Raw genomic sequence first — 18,245 nt, forward strand, 5'->3', positions numbered from 1 at the left:
ACCAGTTACTGACACAGTCTACTTTTCTGCAGTTATCAGATTATTAAGTGTAAACACACTGAACCAGTTACTGACAGTCTGATTTTCTGCAGTTATCAGATTATTAAGTATAAACACACTGAACCAGTTACTGGCACAATTTGATTTTCTGCAGTTGTCAGATTATTAAGTGTAAACACACTGAACCAGTTACTGACACAATCTGATTTTCTGCAGTTATCAGATTAAGTGTAAATACACTGAACCAGTTACTGACACAATCTGATTTTCTGCAGCTATCAGATTATTTTGCATAAATTTATACCATGTTTACAGATAACAGTAAGTCATACAGTGTCAGAAACCACATAATCAAGCCTGTTAGAAATACTGAACAACTTGAGCGATGCTAATTAGCATGCAAATAACGTTCCATTACTTGTTAGCGTTGTATTTCCAGTGCAAAACCAAAGAAGTAAATATCAGACACCAAACAATTTTTGGCTGATGGACTACGTTTGAGTTAAGGAGGTTGATTTTCACTGTATGAAGTCTCTCACCACGAGGTCAAGTGGAAGTTGGATGATGTAAAAATAGCACATCGCAAGTTTATTCATGCATAATTTGCATTCTGATGAAATCTTTCACTGTTTAAACAAAACGAAGAGTTTGCAAAGAAATCTCTCAGCAAGCTTTTCAGGTCAGATTCAGAGGAGGAGAAGGAAATACACACACACACACACACACACACACACACACACACACACACAAACACACACACATATACACACACACACAAACATACCAAGCTCCCAAATAATATCCATGAAAGTGGAGATTAGTTTCAAATCATTCTGCACAGCGGTGCCATGTTGTGCAAAGGACAAATTCAGCCAGGCTATATTAAGATGCAGCTGTGTGGATATGAAATAAACACACTAATACGCACACATGTTTTTATACAGTGTCAGGATGTATTTTCTATGTACACATCGGCGACTAAACATAATAATAATATGTTCCGTATGTATTATATATGTATAAGCACCTATTTCTAATAGTAATACGTCCTGTATGTATTATATAGTTGTATGCAAAAGCTTGGGCACCGGTGCTGTTGAAACAAACCTTGTATCTCCATTTTTGTGATTTTTTTGTTTTTGACATAATTTGAAAATACAAGAAACAGCTCAAAATTACTTGGACAACAAGTCTGGTTCCATTGACTTACATTAAAAGTAAAGTATGTTTTTTCATGTTACCATTTTGGAGATATGTGTATGTAGACACACACACACACACACACACACACACACACACATATATATATATATATATATATAATATATGTCCCATATATATTATGTATATGTAAGTATTATGTATATGTAATAATGAAATGCTTTTTTATATGGCTGTGAACACCTGCATTACATACATTCCTGGACTTTTATTCCTGAAAATGTACAAAAACAAACTCTCCCAAACACTCTCTAAAGCTCAGCTCCTCTCTCCATTTCCCTACTGCTGAGCACTGAAGGAGATAAAGCTGACTCCAATCTCTTCATCCACACGCTCAGCAGGAGAAAAACACACTACACAATAATCCCCATCCTCCACAGTCTGAGTCTTCTCCTCTCTCTCTCGCTCTCTGTGTGGGATGGAGAGATGGTGATGGAAAGATGAATAGAAGAAGCTGGCTGGCGTTTCGTCAAGGACGCGAGTGCATTTCTGAGATGACAATTATAGTGAAAATTGTGCACACTCACAGCTGTGTCCCGCTGTGCTTTCAGTATGACTTTCACTGAACTGCATGAAAGTTGCCTCCATATTCACTCATGTTTAGTTTCCTGTGGGGGGGGGACTATTAACAGTTTTAAATCAGCGGGATAAAACTAAAGTAGTGAGCAGTGCAACCGTTTAAGCATTAGCCCTATGATCTCTTGCGCTGCTAATCAATGCAGGTGTCTATTAGTGTTCTCCTCCAAGCATGTTGAGCTTCTGTGATGTTGCGTTAGCGGCAGTTTGAAACAGTGATGCATGACTCCTCGACTCCATTTACAACCAAAACAACTCAGAGCTGGTGATAAAAGGGTTGCAGCAGATATTAAACCATGCTAAACACAGTTTACCCTGTTTTTTGAGTAGCTACAGATTACAGTGATGTGATAATTTGCAAATTATACCCAGTAATATTAGGTAGCTTGATTATAGTTGAATGATGTTTCAATACATCTTACTATTAGAATTCACATCATTTCACATATTTTACATAATGAGGCTGCTGAAGGGAGCTTAAGCTTCGACAGGAAACTCAGACTGATGTACACAGAAAATCATTACTCTAGTTATAATTATATGAAAATAAACCACTATTAGCCAGTTAAACAGATTTAAAGTTGTCATTCCAGAGCAGCTGAATGTGATCTTGTTCCACTTTCCACAAGGCTGAATTTGACTGTGTACTATTGCCTATTTTCGTTCCTTGTACAGTATCAAAAGTAACACTTTATTTTGAGGGGTCCTATGTAGATGATTAATAAACTCTTAATAGATTATCAATGAAACATCAACAGCATATCAATGGAGTAGCAGTAGTGAAGCATCTGAATACACTGAAGTAAATACCTTGTAGATGTTCTGTTGAAACATTACTTACATTAAGTAGATGTATTGCTAATATGTTACTTCCATTACGCAAAACCTAACCTTACCCAACCTTACCCAACACCTGACCCTCACCCTGGCCCTAATCTTAACCATAATCTTAACCTCAACCCAAAACCTAATGCTAATCCTCACCCTTGCCCTGATCCTAACCCTAACCTTAACCTCAACCCAAAACCTAATCCTGACCCTCATATGTTTTCATCCTAAACAAACTCGTGCTGCTCAAGCTCAACACATGCTTCAGTCAGAATGTACCTTGAGTCAACTACAACGAAAAATCACGAAATTGACAGAGTCGTAGAGTCGACTCTGAGCATTTTGACTCTCAGAGTCTCTGGCTAAGAGTCAGCCCTGACTCCCAGACATCTTGGAGTCGAAGAATCATCTCTTTCGGAATCAAATCAGAGAAATCTGGGTGAAGACGCAAAAACCCCACATTTAAACACCTTAGAATATTAGCTAATATATATATATATATATTCACTGCTGTGGGAACAAAACCTCGTATCTTCATCATTTTTCAGTTTTTCACATAATTTGAAAGTAACTATTGCCCTTTACGCCTTCCGCCCAATAACTGCTGGATAGGCTCCAGCACCCCCCTCCACCCGTGACTCAGAAGGATAAGCAATTTAGAAAATGTGTTTGTGTGTGTATTGCCACAGTAATGGCCTACAATTGGTTCCATTGGCTTACATTAAAAGTAAAGTATGTTTTCTCCTTCTCCTGTAAAGTTACCATTTTGGAGATACGAGGTTTTGTTCTGACCGCAGCGATATATAGAGAGATATATGTATATATCTATCTCTTGTTATATGTATACCGCATAACTCATATCTCCTAAATGGTAACTTTACAAGAGAAGCATTTTCTTTTTAGGACTAGAACTATTCATTTTATAATGTGCATTACAATAAATTAAATTGTGCATATAAAACCTTAACACAATACTGTACATTCTGTATAATTCAGTATACTGGATCAGAATATTGGTAATAAACTCATATATTTCACATGAGAATTACACACCCTACCACTCTTCCCTCGTCCAGGTGTTAAAGCCCACATTCTCTCTCGGTGCAGGTTGTGGTGGGTCTCTGGTTTTTGGGTGATTTTATCACGGTCGCGGCGCACACAGACCCTCCGATCTGAGGCAGGTGCAGAGACAATGGAAGCCACCGCAGGAGCCGAGCTTTGACAGGTGAGCTCACGCCAGGTGTGCTTCAAAAACACTCAGAGCTTCGCAGCAGAAAAGACTGAAGGACTGTGATGAGTGAAGCATGCAGGGTGGAGAGGGCATTCACTGCCTTAAAGCGATAGTTCACACAAAAAATCTAATTCACCTTACATCCCCATACACACACACACACACACACTTCCCCAAGTGTAGTCAGTCAGCCAAGACATGCTGACACAGATGCACTCACAGCTTGTATAATTTCCACTGAAAAGCACTGACCAATAGAATGGGACGCTCTGGAGCAGCCTGAGGTCACATAAGCCTAAGGTCAACATGCCCAATGCCAAGTGTGAGCTAGAGGGGTATAAAGCCCCCCAGCATTGGGCTGTGGAGCAGTGGAACTATGTTCTCTGGAGTGATGGATCCAATACCTTTGGGATGAGTTGGATTAATCCAGAACTGACCATCCAACATCAGTACTTGACCTCATTAATGCTCAATCAAATCCTCAGAGCAATGTTCTAACATAGTGTAAAGCCTCCCGGAAGAGTAGAGGCAGTTACTGCAGCACAAACTCACTATTAACACCTTCATTTTAAGATAAATATTAGGGGAGCAGGTGTCTACAAACTTTTGGGCATATTGTAATCTAAGTAATACAGATTAAAAAGATAGTACTGTACTAAAGAGTTTTGCCCATAATGTTTAACCTCAAATTCATATTTTAGGAATATTATTTGCTAAAATGAATAAACAAAAAACAATACATGCAAGCTTTTTTTGGGATTTTTAGTTTGAAAAATTTATTTTGACTGAAAATAAATGCTTACAATATTGTGCAAAACTCTGAAAGTACCTTTCATTTATTTAACCCCCTAAATGTTGGGCCCAAAGTTTTATTACACACTTCTACAATCTAAGAACAGCTCAGCCAGTTTGCACTGAAGTCCCTGTAGTTATTGAATAATAAGACTTAGTCTGTAATAAGCCTGAGATTTTGGTGGGTTAATTCAAAAAGGCCATTAAGTACAAGTTCAAGCCTCAATGGCTAAATCTAATATCAGCTGTTTGAGTTTTCAGTGTGTCACTCTTTACCTTTATTACAGCTTCCATTCTTTTTAGGAGACTCACTTTCAGTTCCTCAAAGAAATCTGCAGGCACATCTCCAAAGTTCAGTCTTAGAAGTTAGTTGATCATTTTCTGAAGCAATCCAAACACATTCAGTGATACTGAGGTCTGGACTTTGGGGTGGTCAGTCCATTGTTCAGCTTCTTTGTTTGAGTTGTCTTCTCACAGTGGAAGGATGGACAGAAACACCTGTGGATGTTTTCAGATCTGAAGCAGCTTGATTTTCTCCTCTCTCTCAAAGATGAAAGCTTTAAGTGTTGTTTCTTTGATGGGGCAATTTTGGTGTCTACCAGGTCTTCCAGGTGGTTGTTAGGAGACTCAATTCCTCTGTAGCTTATAATCCGTTTTTGAACTCCAGGTTTGGAAACTTCTGTGTTTTTTTCTTTTATTTTCCTTGGACTTTCTCATTCTTTGTGCAAGTGTGCATCTTATCTCCTAGCAAAATTCTCCTGAAACATGAGTAGCTTTTAACAATGACAGTATCGCATATAGTTCAATTCTAACATTACACATTCAATGCAGCTGAATTGCTACCCCCAGTAATCTGTCAGTAAATTTCTCATAAGGTCTTGTAATCCCCACAGATTGTAGAATATATATAAATAGTTTGGCCTTGTCCTTGGGAAGGTAATGTTATATTTTTATGGCTACAGTGAGTGAATCCTTCATTCACTGCAGCCAAAATCAGTATTTAATTAACCCTTTTTTCAATAAGCCAGGCTAATTATTCAGTTATTAGTCTTAAGACGTATTATTATATGTAATAACAACAATAATCATATTAATAATATTTGGAGTACTACAGTTTAAGGGGTTAGCATCAGTAGAGCTTATTTAATTCCACTTGAACATCACTGAAAGCTCTGTGAGTGAGCTCATCTCCAGGGATTTTACTGTAAGTTTACTGGAAATGCAGGAGTTATATTTTCATGCCGTGGAAAACCTTCCGTTTTCTCTGCCGGACCACCGCGGCCACGAATCCTGCTGCTTGGCGCCAAAGGTTATGTACAGCACAGCAGCAGCTACACATCAATATTTACTCAGTGCAACCCACCGTAATCCACTGTTATTACTATTTCAAGAAATGGGGGAAGAGAGAGAGAAAGAGAGAGAGAGAGAGAAAAGCAGAGCCAGGGCCGAGCCAAGAGGCAGCTTGTCAATGAAAGAACAAAATAAACTGAAAAATAAAAGTAAAATGAAAACACAGGCTTTCAGTTTGAGGAACATTCAATAATAAACTCAACACAATAGTAAAATAAAATGTAAAAAATCCCACAGTGCCTATTGTATTCAATTCATTTTTTCAGAAACTGCATTTAATTCCAGGAAAAATGTCAGTTTTGCTGCTCTTGGCTGCACATCCTGCCATTTATGGGACCTGTTTCATGAGAAGTTATTAAAGAAATGGTCACCATTACTGAGACCCTTATGAGCTACGTCCATCACCTTTAGTCCAAAAGAGTTTTCAATATGAGCTTTTAACAACAGTTTGGAAAAGAAAACTGTCAAATCATTATTAGACAAAACCTGCTCTTCACAGCCATAGCTAACACTTGTTAAATATTATTTTATTTCATTTTACTTTATTTGTTCCTTATTAACTTTATAACTTCTCTTAAACCTTTTCCCTGTTTTTCCCTTGCCTTTTTGTATTAATCTTGTTTGCATTTTGTATGTCTCTCTTGGGTGATGTGTAGGGGCTGTGGAGAGCAGTCCTTCGTCATTTAACGACCTCCAATGGTTAGCCTATCTCACATCTGGTTATCTATAGCTCCCCAATCTAGCAATGCCATTTGCTGATGGTGATATCTCGGGCCCATCCTGGTTCCTAGGGTGGGCCTCAACGCCTCTATTTTAATTACAAAGGCAGAGGCAGTTGTCCATTCCGTGGGGGGTTCCGGGGGTTCGTTGAGATAAATAGACATCTGAGGGTGTGGTTTACATTTTGTGACTATAAGTTCATCAGTGTGTAAGCTTCATGAGACTTGTTTGTTTGAGAAGATGTGCATTCATTAAACTTCATTTTCCTCAAGTCTCCACTCCTGTTTGCTTCAAAAAAACAACGCTTGCCAGCAGAAGTCAACACACTGCTGTATGATTAGTACAGCCATGGTAAAATTACTACTATATTGCTTATGTACTCATAGCTAACACTGCTGTATGATTAGTACAGCCATGGTAAAATTACTACTATATTGCTTATGTACTCATAGCTAACACTGCTGTATGATTAGTACAGCCATGGTAAAATTACTACTATATTGCTTATGTACTCATAGCTAACACTGCTGTATGATTAATACAGCCATAATTTAATGACTGCTATATTGCATATGTAGCCATAGCTAACACTGCTGTATGATTAATATAGCCATAGTTAAAGTACTGCTATATTGCTTATATAGCCATAGCTAACACTGCTGTATGGTTAATACAGCCATAGTTAAATTACTGCTATATTGCTTAAGTGGCCGTAGCTAACACTGCTGTATAATTAATATAGTTATAGTCAAATTATTGCTATATTGCTTATGTGGCCATAGCCAACACTGCTGTATAATTAATATAGTTATAGTTAAATTATTGCTATATTGCTTATGTGGATGTAGCCAACACTGCTGTATAATTAATATGGCTATAGTTAAATTACTGTTATATTACTATTGTATCCACTGCTAACACTGCTGTATGATTAATACAGCCATAGTTGAATTACTGCCATATTGCTTATGTAGCCATAGCCATAACCATAGTTAAGCTACTGCTATATTGTTTATGTGGCCATAGCTAACGCTGCTGTATGATTAATACAGCCATAGTTAAGCTACTGCCACATTGCTATAATGTGGCTATAGTTAAGTTGCTTCTATATGCAGACATTAATTACTGCTACATGGCTAATGTAGCCATAAGTCGCTGCTATATGCAGTCATAGTTAAGCTACTGATTTATTGCTAATGCAGCCATAGCTAAGTCATATGATTAATGTAGCCATGTTAAGTTACTGCTATGTGGCTAATATAGCCATCACTACTCTGTGATAATGCAGCCATAGCTAAGCTAGTGTTGTATTGCTAATGTAGCCATAGCAAGTCACTGCTAATGCAGCCATAGCTAAATTTTTGCCATATGGTTAATGTAGCAGCAGCTTAACTATGCCTGCATTAATCATATAGCAGTGATTTTGCTATGGCTACAATAGCAATGTATCAGTGACTTAGCTAAGCTACTGCTATATTGCCATTGTAGCCATAGCTAAGTCACTGCTATATGATTAATGCAGCATAGCTAAGTTACTGCTATATGGTTAATGTAACAGTCACTTAACTATGGCATTACTCATAAAGCTGCGACTTAGCTATGGCTACAATGGCAATGTAGTAGTAACTCTGTCACTGTTATATGATTAATGCAGCCATAGTTAATGCTATATAATTAACCTAGCCATAGCTTGTCCCTGCTAAATGGCTAAAGCAGCCATAGCTATATGGCATCTATATGGTTAATCCAGTCATAGCTGAAAATGTGATGTGTAACATGGTTGTTTGTTGTAACCCAAATTTAAGATATTAAATATATTCATACTTAAATATCTCTAGGATTTCTTTTCTATTTCATAAGTAGAAATAATTTACCTTAAAAGCTAATTCTTTATAAGCTGGCATAGCAAGAAACGGAAAGCAATGGTCATAAACAGTATACAGGCAAATAGGAGAACGTTCAGTAGATCACAAAAGATACAATACCTCGCAATTAGCTATGGCTAAAGCCCGGGCTTATAAACTAAACTAAGAAGGTCATATGGCATGAGGCACAGGTGAAGAGAATCAGTAGTCAGGAGATCTAGAGCGCTGATTGGAGCGTAAGGAGAGATCAGGAGTCATGTGATCTCCCAGAGGATTCTGGAAGATGTAGTCTGGGTTCGTCTTGGAGCTTGACGGATGCATGACACAGTCACTGGTTGAAAATAATCACAGGAAAGCTTGTAATACTCAACATGTCGTCTGTTTATGGGGAAATTTACACTCTTTAGTAAAAAGATTTTGCTGTTTAAGTTGGAAGTGGGAAAGAGCCCTCTTCATTGTGGAGAACTGCACAACGCAGTAGCCAGAACATGCTGAAAAATCCAATTTTTTGTGTGTTATTTGAGCCAAATGTAACAAATGATTTATGCTATTTTTTCAGATTTTATCAGTGATTTAAAATATGCATTTGAAACATTAATATGGCTATCAGTTTTGATTTTATACGTCTCTCACCAGCCAAAGATAGAGAAGTCTGGTCTTGTATGAGTAGAAATAACTGACCGGCGGTGCTGCCAAGATGGCCATGGAGTGGACAGACTTTCCTATAATGACTTTGGCTCCACTCTCACTTCAGCTAGAGCAGTATGTGTCCTCTAGTGAACTGCAGAGGTTCTTCAGCTGGTGATGGCACTCCGCATTTCTTTCACTGGAGTTAGTATTTGGTGTGTGGGTTAATGCTGGGCAGACTGCAGACTGCCTGCTGCGTCAGATTTACACACCTGTCATGTGCTAACACACAGCATGTGTGTGTGTGCATGTGGCCTATTACCTTGCTAATAAAACACATCTCAGCTAAAGAGAATCCAACTAGGTGTCAAATGCTGGATATAAACAAGGATGAGAAGGAAAATTAATTACCATTATATCAGTGATGAACGATCATGGTTTTTGGTATTATCATTGAGCTAAAATATGCTGAAAATATTAAAAAAGCTATTTAAAAAGATGCTAATCTTACCTGCTTTTGGAATTATCTGATTTTTTTCATTATCATTGGATTTTCTAATCAGACTGGCCATTCAGGAATGGGAAAGTCAAAGGAAAACAAGTAAAAAATATGAGTTTCCAAAAACTGATCAAAAGCTAGAGAAAATGGGCCTCCTAACCACCACCTAGAAGACCTGGTAGACACCAAAACTGCCCCATCAGATAAACAGCACTTAAAGCTTTCATCTTTGAGAGAGAGGAGAAAATCAAGCTGCTTCAGATCTGAAAACATCCACAGGTGTTTCTGCCCATCTTTCCACTGTGAGAAGACGACTCAGCGCTATGGGTCTGAAAGCATGTATAGCTGTTAAGACAGACACATCAAACAAAGAAGCTGAACAATGGACTGACCACCCCAGAGTCCTCATCATCAATAAATGTGTTTGATCACTTCAGAAAATTAACAACCAACTTCTAAGACTGAACTTTGTAGGTGTGTCTGCAGATTTCTTTGAGAAACTGAAAGTGAGTCTCCTGAAAAGAATGGAAGCTGGAATAAAGGTAAAAAGTGACACTATTAACTTTTTCCAGACAAAAATAAACAGTAGTCTTTTGCACAATACTGTTCATACACTATTTTTCCTGAAATTACAGTTTTTGGTCTGGGTAAAATTAGGTAGAAGAATAACAACATGGTGGTGTGTCACTGAAAAACTCATGTTCACCATGACGATCTGTGTAATATATTGGAGCGTTCAAAGCTGTAATTACCGAATGACAAGAAAGCCATGTCTGCACTCAAGCTGGTACAGCCGTGATTTCGTTAAAAGGAAAAAAGGAGAATTTCTTTGGAAATGTTTTACTGTGATTGGCCCGAATACATCACTTAAAATGACAATTTCCCCTTTAGCCATGAAAGCCTTCAATAAACAGGCCCAATTTATGAGCACCATTTAACAAGACTTGCTTTTCTGTCTTTTGTAATTACGCAGATCGATGTTTTATGTTTTGTGGGTGGTTACTATATTGCAGTAAATCACTACAATAACAACGCAATCCACTGAGCAATCAACATCCTTTCTGTTTGGATAATTATGCAAAAAACTGCACGCATCAACAAAAGGTCAATTTCAGCACCAGACTAGACAGACAGTAATAAAGCCATGGGATTATCTTCTCCTTTAAAAGGGAATAAAGGGACACTTTTATGGACTGTTTTCATGTCTAGTCAAGACCTAAAGCTGAACAGTCTGTTTTCTCTGTTGTAGGCACACTGTAATCACTGTCATTATAACAGCTCTGACTGATTAATGTTTGTATATAAAGTGTTCTAATATGTCAGTTCATCAGTTTTGTAATTTTTTGCAAAGTGGGCTTGTTGCACACAAATGCGGCCTAAATCAGGTCTTTCTTATCATAAACTTACATATCAAAAACATGTGAGGGTTAAGATTAGGTTTTGGGTTGAGGTTAAGGTTTGGGTTAGGATTAGGGCCAGGGTGAGGGTTAGGATTAGGATTTGGGTTGAGGTTAGGATTAGGACTAGGGTTTAGGTTAAAGTTGGGGTTAGGATTAGGGCTAGGGTAAGGGTTAGGATTAGGTTTTGGGTTGAAGTTATGATTAGATTTTGGGTTGAGGTTAAGGTTGGGGTTAGGATTAGGGCCAGTGTGAGGTTTAAGAATAGGTTTTGGGTTGAGGTTAGGATTAGGATTAGGGTTGAGGTTAAGGTTAGGGTTAGGATTACAGCCAGGGTGAGGGTTACGTTTTGGGTTGATGTTAAGGTTAGGATTAGGGCAAAGTGAAGGTTAGGGTTAGGTTTTGGGTTGAGGTTAGGGTTAGGATTAGGGCCAGTGTGAGGGTGAGGGTTAGGTTTTGGGTAAGGTTGGTAAGGTTAGGTTTTGCATAATGGAAGTAACATATTAACAATACATCTACTTAATGTAAGTAATGTATCAACAGAATATCTACAAAAGATATATTTCAATGTATTCAGATGCTGCACTACTGATACTTCACTGATATGTTGGTGTGTATGTTACTAATAATCTGTTAAGAGTTTATTAATCATCTACAAAGCACCACTCCATGTTTTTGATAACATTTCGTATCAGTGTTGTTTACATTTTCACAACACGAACACAGCAGGAAATGAGCCATCAATTACAAAAATACCACTCTTTGATCAATTCCAATTTTTAATTATTATAATTATTACTTGTATTATTATTATTAGTATTAGGGCTGTGAAACGGTTAAAATATTTAACTGAGATTAATCACATTAATTGTAGTTATTTGAATGTTTTGAGTGATGTTTTTCAGTCTTCTTTGAAATTCTGCAAGTCAAATGTTAATAATATTAATAGCTATGATGTTCTGAGTCGCTAAAGAGATCTTTGTGAAGGTTGCTACAGATTCATGTCCCCTTCAAACACCCCGAACATCCGCAGTGCGTTTTTTTCAGGCTGTCAGTGCGTGTGAGGTAAATAAGGACCATATGCTGGAGCCATCACGAAGACACTGATTACCCAGCAGCTTCTGTACCTGATCACCAGGAGGCCCCTGCACCCCCGCCCAGTGGGAAGAAACATCCTTATTCTGTCAGCTCACACACACATACACTGCCGGGCTGTCAGCCTGTCCCCAACGCCTCAGGACATCCACACACATCCACACACAGACATACAGACACACACAGCAAACTGAGAACAGAGAGAACAGAGAGAGCGCAGGTTACTGTTTTACAGCGTATTAGACGGTAATCATCAGAGAAGCGCAGTGTGTTCTGCTGTCACTGTTTAGGGGAGCTGATGAGTGTGTGTGTGCATGATGACCTTTACAGCCAAGCTGAGCACTGATACACTTTTTATTCCTGTTCTTGTCATTTATTTAACCTTTATTATAGAGCCTGCTTATCTACACATGATATATAAGCAGCTCTGAGACTCCAATTACAGCCTAATGTCACACTGACTGCAGGAAACAGCACAAAATTATAGATAAAACACCAGCACCGTGTGTGAGCCTGTGTGTGTGTGTGTAAGGCAGAGTTTTCAGGGATGGCAGGCTGGATGCAGCGGACTGGTGAAACAGGCAGTTGTTGTGAGATTGTGGGTCTCAGGATGTTTTTCTATTGGGTAGTGCAGAACAGCACAGTACAGTTACTAATCCAAACCCAGAAATATCTGCTCACTGCTCCATTACCTGCGTCCACTTCCTTCCACAAAACACACAGCAGTGACAATGGAGGCGGTTCAGTTCTGATTTAGCTTTGACTGTGCTTGGTTTTATGTGAGGAAACACAGATAGACTCTGCACGGTGTTCTTAGGAATGACGGTCTGACTCGGTGTAATGACACAACAATTCTGCCCATTTGACTATTCTATTCTATTCTATTCTATTCTATTCTATTTCATTCTTTCCTGTTCTATTCTATTCTGTTCCATTCTATTCTGTTTAATTTTATTCTATTCTATTCTGCCCAGTTTGATATATATATATATATATGCCCAAAATGGGCATATATATATATATGTATATATATATATATATATATATATATATATTGTCCTTCTCTAGCGCTGCTTTTCCTTCCAGTATGCCCTTTCCTCTTTAGTGCCTCTTTCTCTCAGACTCTTTTTGGCTGTCTCTCCTTTCTCTTCAGTGCTCCATTTACATTATTATGTTTGGACAGCACGTTTGAAAGGCTCAGGTCATCTGATCCCTGGATTTTCTTTCATCTTGATATAGCATGAGAATTAAGTATAGACATGGTTTGAAGAGATTTTGGAGGGAAACCATTTCTATCTCTTACTCTACGTACCATGAGCAATGTTAGATTTATTGAGCTAAACAGGACACATCTGCAAACTATTGGTTATTGATTATAATCCAAACCACACACACTGATCGAATGCCTGAGCCGCCACAAAGGCGGTCGAGCAAAACCAAAAATTTTACTCTATCATCCAGCAGCCAGCGTTCGTGAAAAGTTCAAATCTGGGAGGAGTCTGAGTGAAGCTACTTTACTGTCTGTCCAGAATGGGAAAACATCCACTGAGGACAAGAAGAAAAGTCTGAACAACTGAGAGTTTATCAACTTTAAAATGTGTTTGATAAAGCTCATTACCTTGAGGAAGGTTTGAAGTGATTAATCTTTATTGAAAGTTCTTGACGTGACAAATTGAGGCCACATTTTAAGTTGACACTTCTTTTTTTTTTTTTACAGTGCTGCTCTTTCACTTCTGAGTGGATGGATGAGGGTGACGTTAAGGAAAGAGAATAAGTTCAACAGCTTTATGGTGAAGATATACAGCCTTACTGACTGGTGATATTCCTACACAGTCGTTTACATGCTTGAAATTTGGGGGTTTTATTTTTTTTAATGTCCACTTAAGACATTTTCATGTTATGCACCAAAAACAGACATAATCAATTTCTACATGACCATTTTCCAGCCTCTCTTCATCCTTAATTAAACAGGCTGTTTTGTTACTGTGTCTTTAAGACTGGTATATGTAAATGAGCTCTGTTCTGATTGGCTGTCCTGTATGTGCTTTTAATACAATACAGGCTGTCCTGTATTGTGCTTTCAGAAAGCACTACAGGCTGACACACTCCTTATAGCTTCAGTGTACGTGGGGCTAAAGTACTGTACACTGAAACAACAGATATATGGAAATGCGATGGTTTTTGTGACATCACAAATGCATTAAATTCAAAACAGGCTGTTTTTGCAGCCTAGTTTCTATATTGGTGCTGTTAGGACTGAGGAGTAATTACTACACTCTGAAACGTTCAAAAAGTTCTAGAAAAAGTTCTAGATATGTCTTTGACTGTGAGTAACCAATGCATTTCAATCAGATGTTGGTCTAAACCAGGGGTTGACAACATGTGGCTCTTTTACTGTCCTCTTGCAGCTCCACAGCAGAATTTGTAGGTAAAAATAATCCTCCTTTGCAGTAAAATAAAGCTCTGTTGATCATTCAACACAGTTTTAAAAATAAATGGTCTTAAATGCTGTCATGCAATACGGGGCGGCACGGTGGCGCAGTGGGAAGCACTGTTGCCTCACAGCAAGAATGGCCTGGGTTCGGTTCCCGGCCAGGCGACCAGGGTCATTTCTGTGTGGAGTTTGCATGTTCTGCGTGGGTTTCCTCCGGGTACTCCGGTTTCCTCCCACAGTCCAAAGACATGCAGTCAGGCCAATTGGACATGCTAAATTGCCCCTAGGTGTGAGTGCATGTGTGAATGTGTATGTCTGTCTGTCTGTCTGCCCTGCGATGGACTGGTGACCTGTCCAGGGTGTATCCTGCCTTCCACCAAAGACAGCTGGGATAGGCTCCAGCACCCCACCGCGACCCAGAAGGATAAGCGGTTTAGATAATGGAGTTAATGTATAACTGCTAATTCACCCTTTAACCATGAAGGTTGGTGCGCAGACTGCCATGCAAGTCTACTTTTTCTGCTTGTTGCAAGAAGACAAAAGGATTCGCAAAATATGGCTGCAATGGTTTTTATTCATGAAGAAAGCCAAGAACTGAGGTGGTGAGCCAGAATTATCCTTTACTTAAGTTTACTTAATAAAATGAACTTTTTTGCTTTTCCAAGAATGTGCTGTTAAGCATGTGGCAGAGAAGGCAGCATGGCTGCCTTGCTAACAAAGCTAGCTACTCCAGCTGATGTTAGCTAGATCCAGAAAAGAGTGAAAATATATTTCTTTGACAAACTAACATGTTGGTACACCAAATACTAAGGAGAAAGTACCTCATGTAGAGGACAAGTCGTCATCAACGTTCAGCGTGGCTCTGTTAGCTTGTTAGCTTATCTGAAGAGGCAGCCTCTGTTACTCACCCAACATAAAAACCCACCTTTCTAGTGTTGTTATTCCTGCCTTAACATCCATTCATGAACTCTTATGGATGCTCAAATATTAAAATTAGTCAGAACACACATCAGTAATTAGAACGTGTAACATAATTTGGTTCTAGTGGAACAGAAACATGTTCTCTCAATTACTAAAAAGAATCAACCCTATCAAGATTGACAAATTTCAAGCAGGCACCTAGACACAACACTGCATACAGCTACAAAGTTTAGGACGGGATTTTAAACTAAAGCAATTTGAATGTCTATCTGGGAATATTTCATATTAAAATAAAACCTTTGTTTTACAGACAGGACTTGCATATATAATATGTACTTATGCACTACTAATACAACGCATTTTACAAAACTTACATTATGTAGGATACCAATGAACATTGATAAATGTCTATACACTTTCCTTCATTTTTGACCAAATCTTTCCTTTAAAATCCTCTTTTGATAGCAATAAAATGATATATTACCTATTTTTATTTAAATTAGACTGACAATCCAATCTATATCACTGAGGAGGGTTATTTTGTCATGGTAAATTTATTTTGTTTCCAAAACCAGCCACATGGTGTCCATTGCTACCTCCACCAGTGAAGTTTCATCATGAAGGAAGGCACAGATGTAGGTTAGACTTCAATATTTGATGAGAATATGCGAAGTGTAGAGCACAGAGTGTAAAAAATGCATCAGATGTAATATGGATGTGCGAATTGATGCTCAGGTGGTGAAGAGTTTTCCTTCTATAAGAGTCTCAGCTCTTATTCCGTTTAATTGCTAAAGCATTTAACTCTATCTTGAGGGCCTTTAGGGCAATGCAGTGCTTACAGACTCATTTTTAAAGTGATAATTCAGCAAAATAAACATATTTTACAATTTTCCCCCATGTACCACAGCTGTAGTTGATCAGCCAAGACAAGCCATCAACAAGTAACAGAAACTTATATTGACCTGTTAGCATTGTATGATTTGCCTAAATTATCACATACTTGTCTCAAACCATGTGGAATTTTATCTCTAATAGACTTGATTATGTGGTTTCTGACTCTGTATGACTCACTGTTATCTTTAAATATGGACTAAATTCAGGCTTCAAAATGCAAAATGCAACACACTTTTTGTCCATCTTTTTTTGAAAAGATAACAGTGTTAGCCGTATAGCTTATTTTATTCTCTTTCTACAATCGGTGTAATCTATGGTTACTTCAAAAATTTATGTGACAGAAAAGACTGTGCTTAATTTTTGGCTAAAGAAACAGAACATCAACAACTAATTAACTACACATACTCATACTGTGAATGGCACTTGGAAAAATTACAACACAGATTTTCAGTCTGTGAAGAATGCTGGGGCACATGAAGCAGATAAACTCCAGTACATCAGATTTGCTCTTTGGTTGAGAGCATAATGGATGAGCTCGTCCAGAACAACAGCCATTACACTAGTTTGGCAATATTCTGGTTTCCAAACAAATTAACATGAAGAACCACTGGATGTAAACAGTGAGCCACTGGATGTTAACCGCTGGATGTTAATAGTGAACAACTGAATTTTAACCATTGGATGTTAATAGTGAACCACTGGATGTTAACAGTAAACCACTGGATGTTAACCATGAATAACTGGATGTTACTCACTAGATGTTAACAATGAGGCATGTTAACCATTGGATTTTAACAGTGAACCACTAAATGTTAACAGTGGAGCCACTGGATGTTAACCTTTGGATGTGAACAGTGAACCACTGGATATTAACCACTGGATATTAATGGTGAACCACTGGATATTAACCACTGGATGTTAACAGTGAACCACTGGATGTTGATCATTTGGTGTTAACAGTGGTTAACCAGTTCCTGGCTACTAGTTGCATTACTTTCACAGTGATTTACTGAGCCGTATTAACAGTAAATAACAGTAAAATAGCAGCTGTATACTGCAACTCCACATTCACCTGCACCACAAGATTGATGTAGCTATTATTTTGCTGAACACTTACAGTAAAAAGCTGTAATTAAAATACAGTAATCTTCTGTATTTTGACATAATAACTGTAAAAGTAATGCAAATCAGTAGACAAGTAATTTTATGTAAGTTTACATGTGAAAAATGCTTTTAATTTTACCTAACCTATACATGTTGTTTGACTTAAATAAAGTAAAAGATAAACTAAAAAGAAATCAATAATATTGAACATATTTATTCACTATGTACTGTATGTAGAATATTAGAATATCATGTAATATCTCAAGTAAGCATTTTTAAACGCAAATATACATTTCATAGAGAGTTTGTTTATAATTTGCACAAACATGACCAAAAACTGACATCTGTCAATACTAATAAACAATATGCAAAGTGTCATGTAATGTAAAGGAACGTGAATGCTTTTTCAGTTATATTAAAGGATCAATAATCTATGCAGTGTGGACATCTTTTGAATATAATGTGCTTAGAACTACATTTGTTCTCTGAAAAGTAAGAATGTATAATTTTCTATAATCTTATCATAAGGTTTAGAGTAAATATTACTAACTGGCTTCTCAATCTATACATGTTACTCATTAATCTGTGTAGTTAATGACTGTTTCAAATTGATTATGTAACTGTAATGGAGAGTTACTGGACTGTTTATTAAGATGACATGAAGGCTTCATGTATGTGACATTTTACCTTT

This window comes from Colossoma macropomum, unplaced genomic scaffold (assembly GCF_904425465.1).
Source record: "Colossoma macropomum unplaced genomic scaffold, Colossoma_macropomum, whole genome shotgun sequence".
Taxonomy (NCBI): domain Eukaryota; kingdom Metazoa; phylum Chordata; class Actinopteri; order Characiformes; family Serrasalmidae; genus Colossoma; species Colossoma macropomum.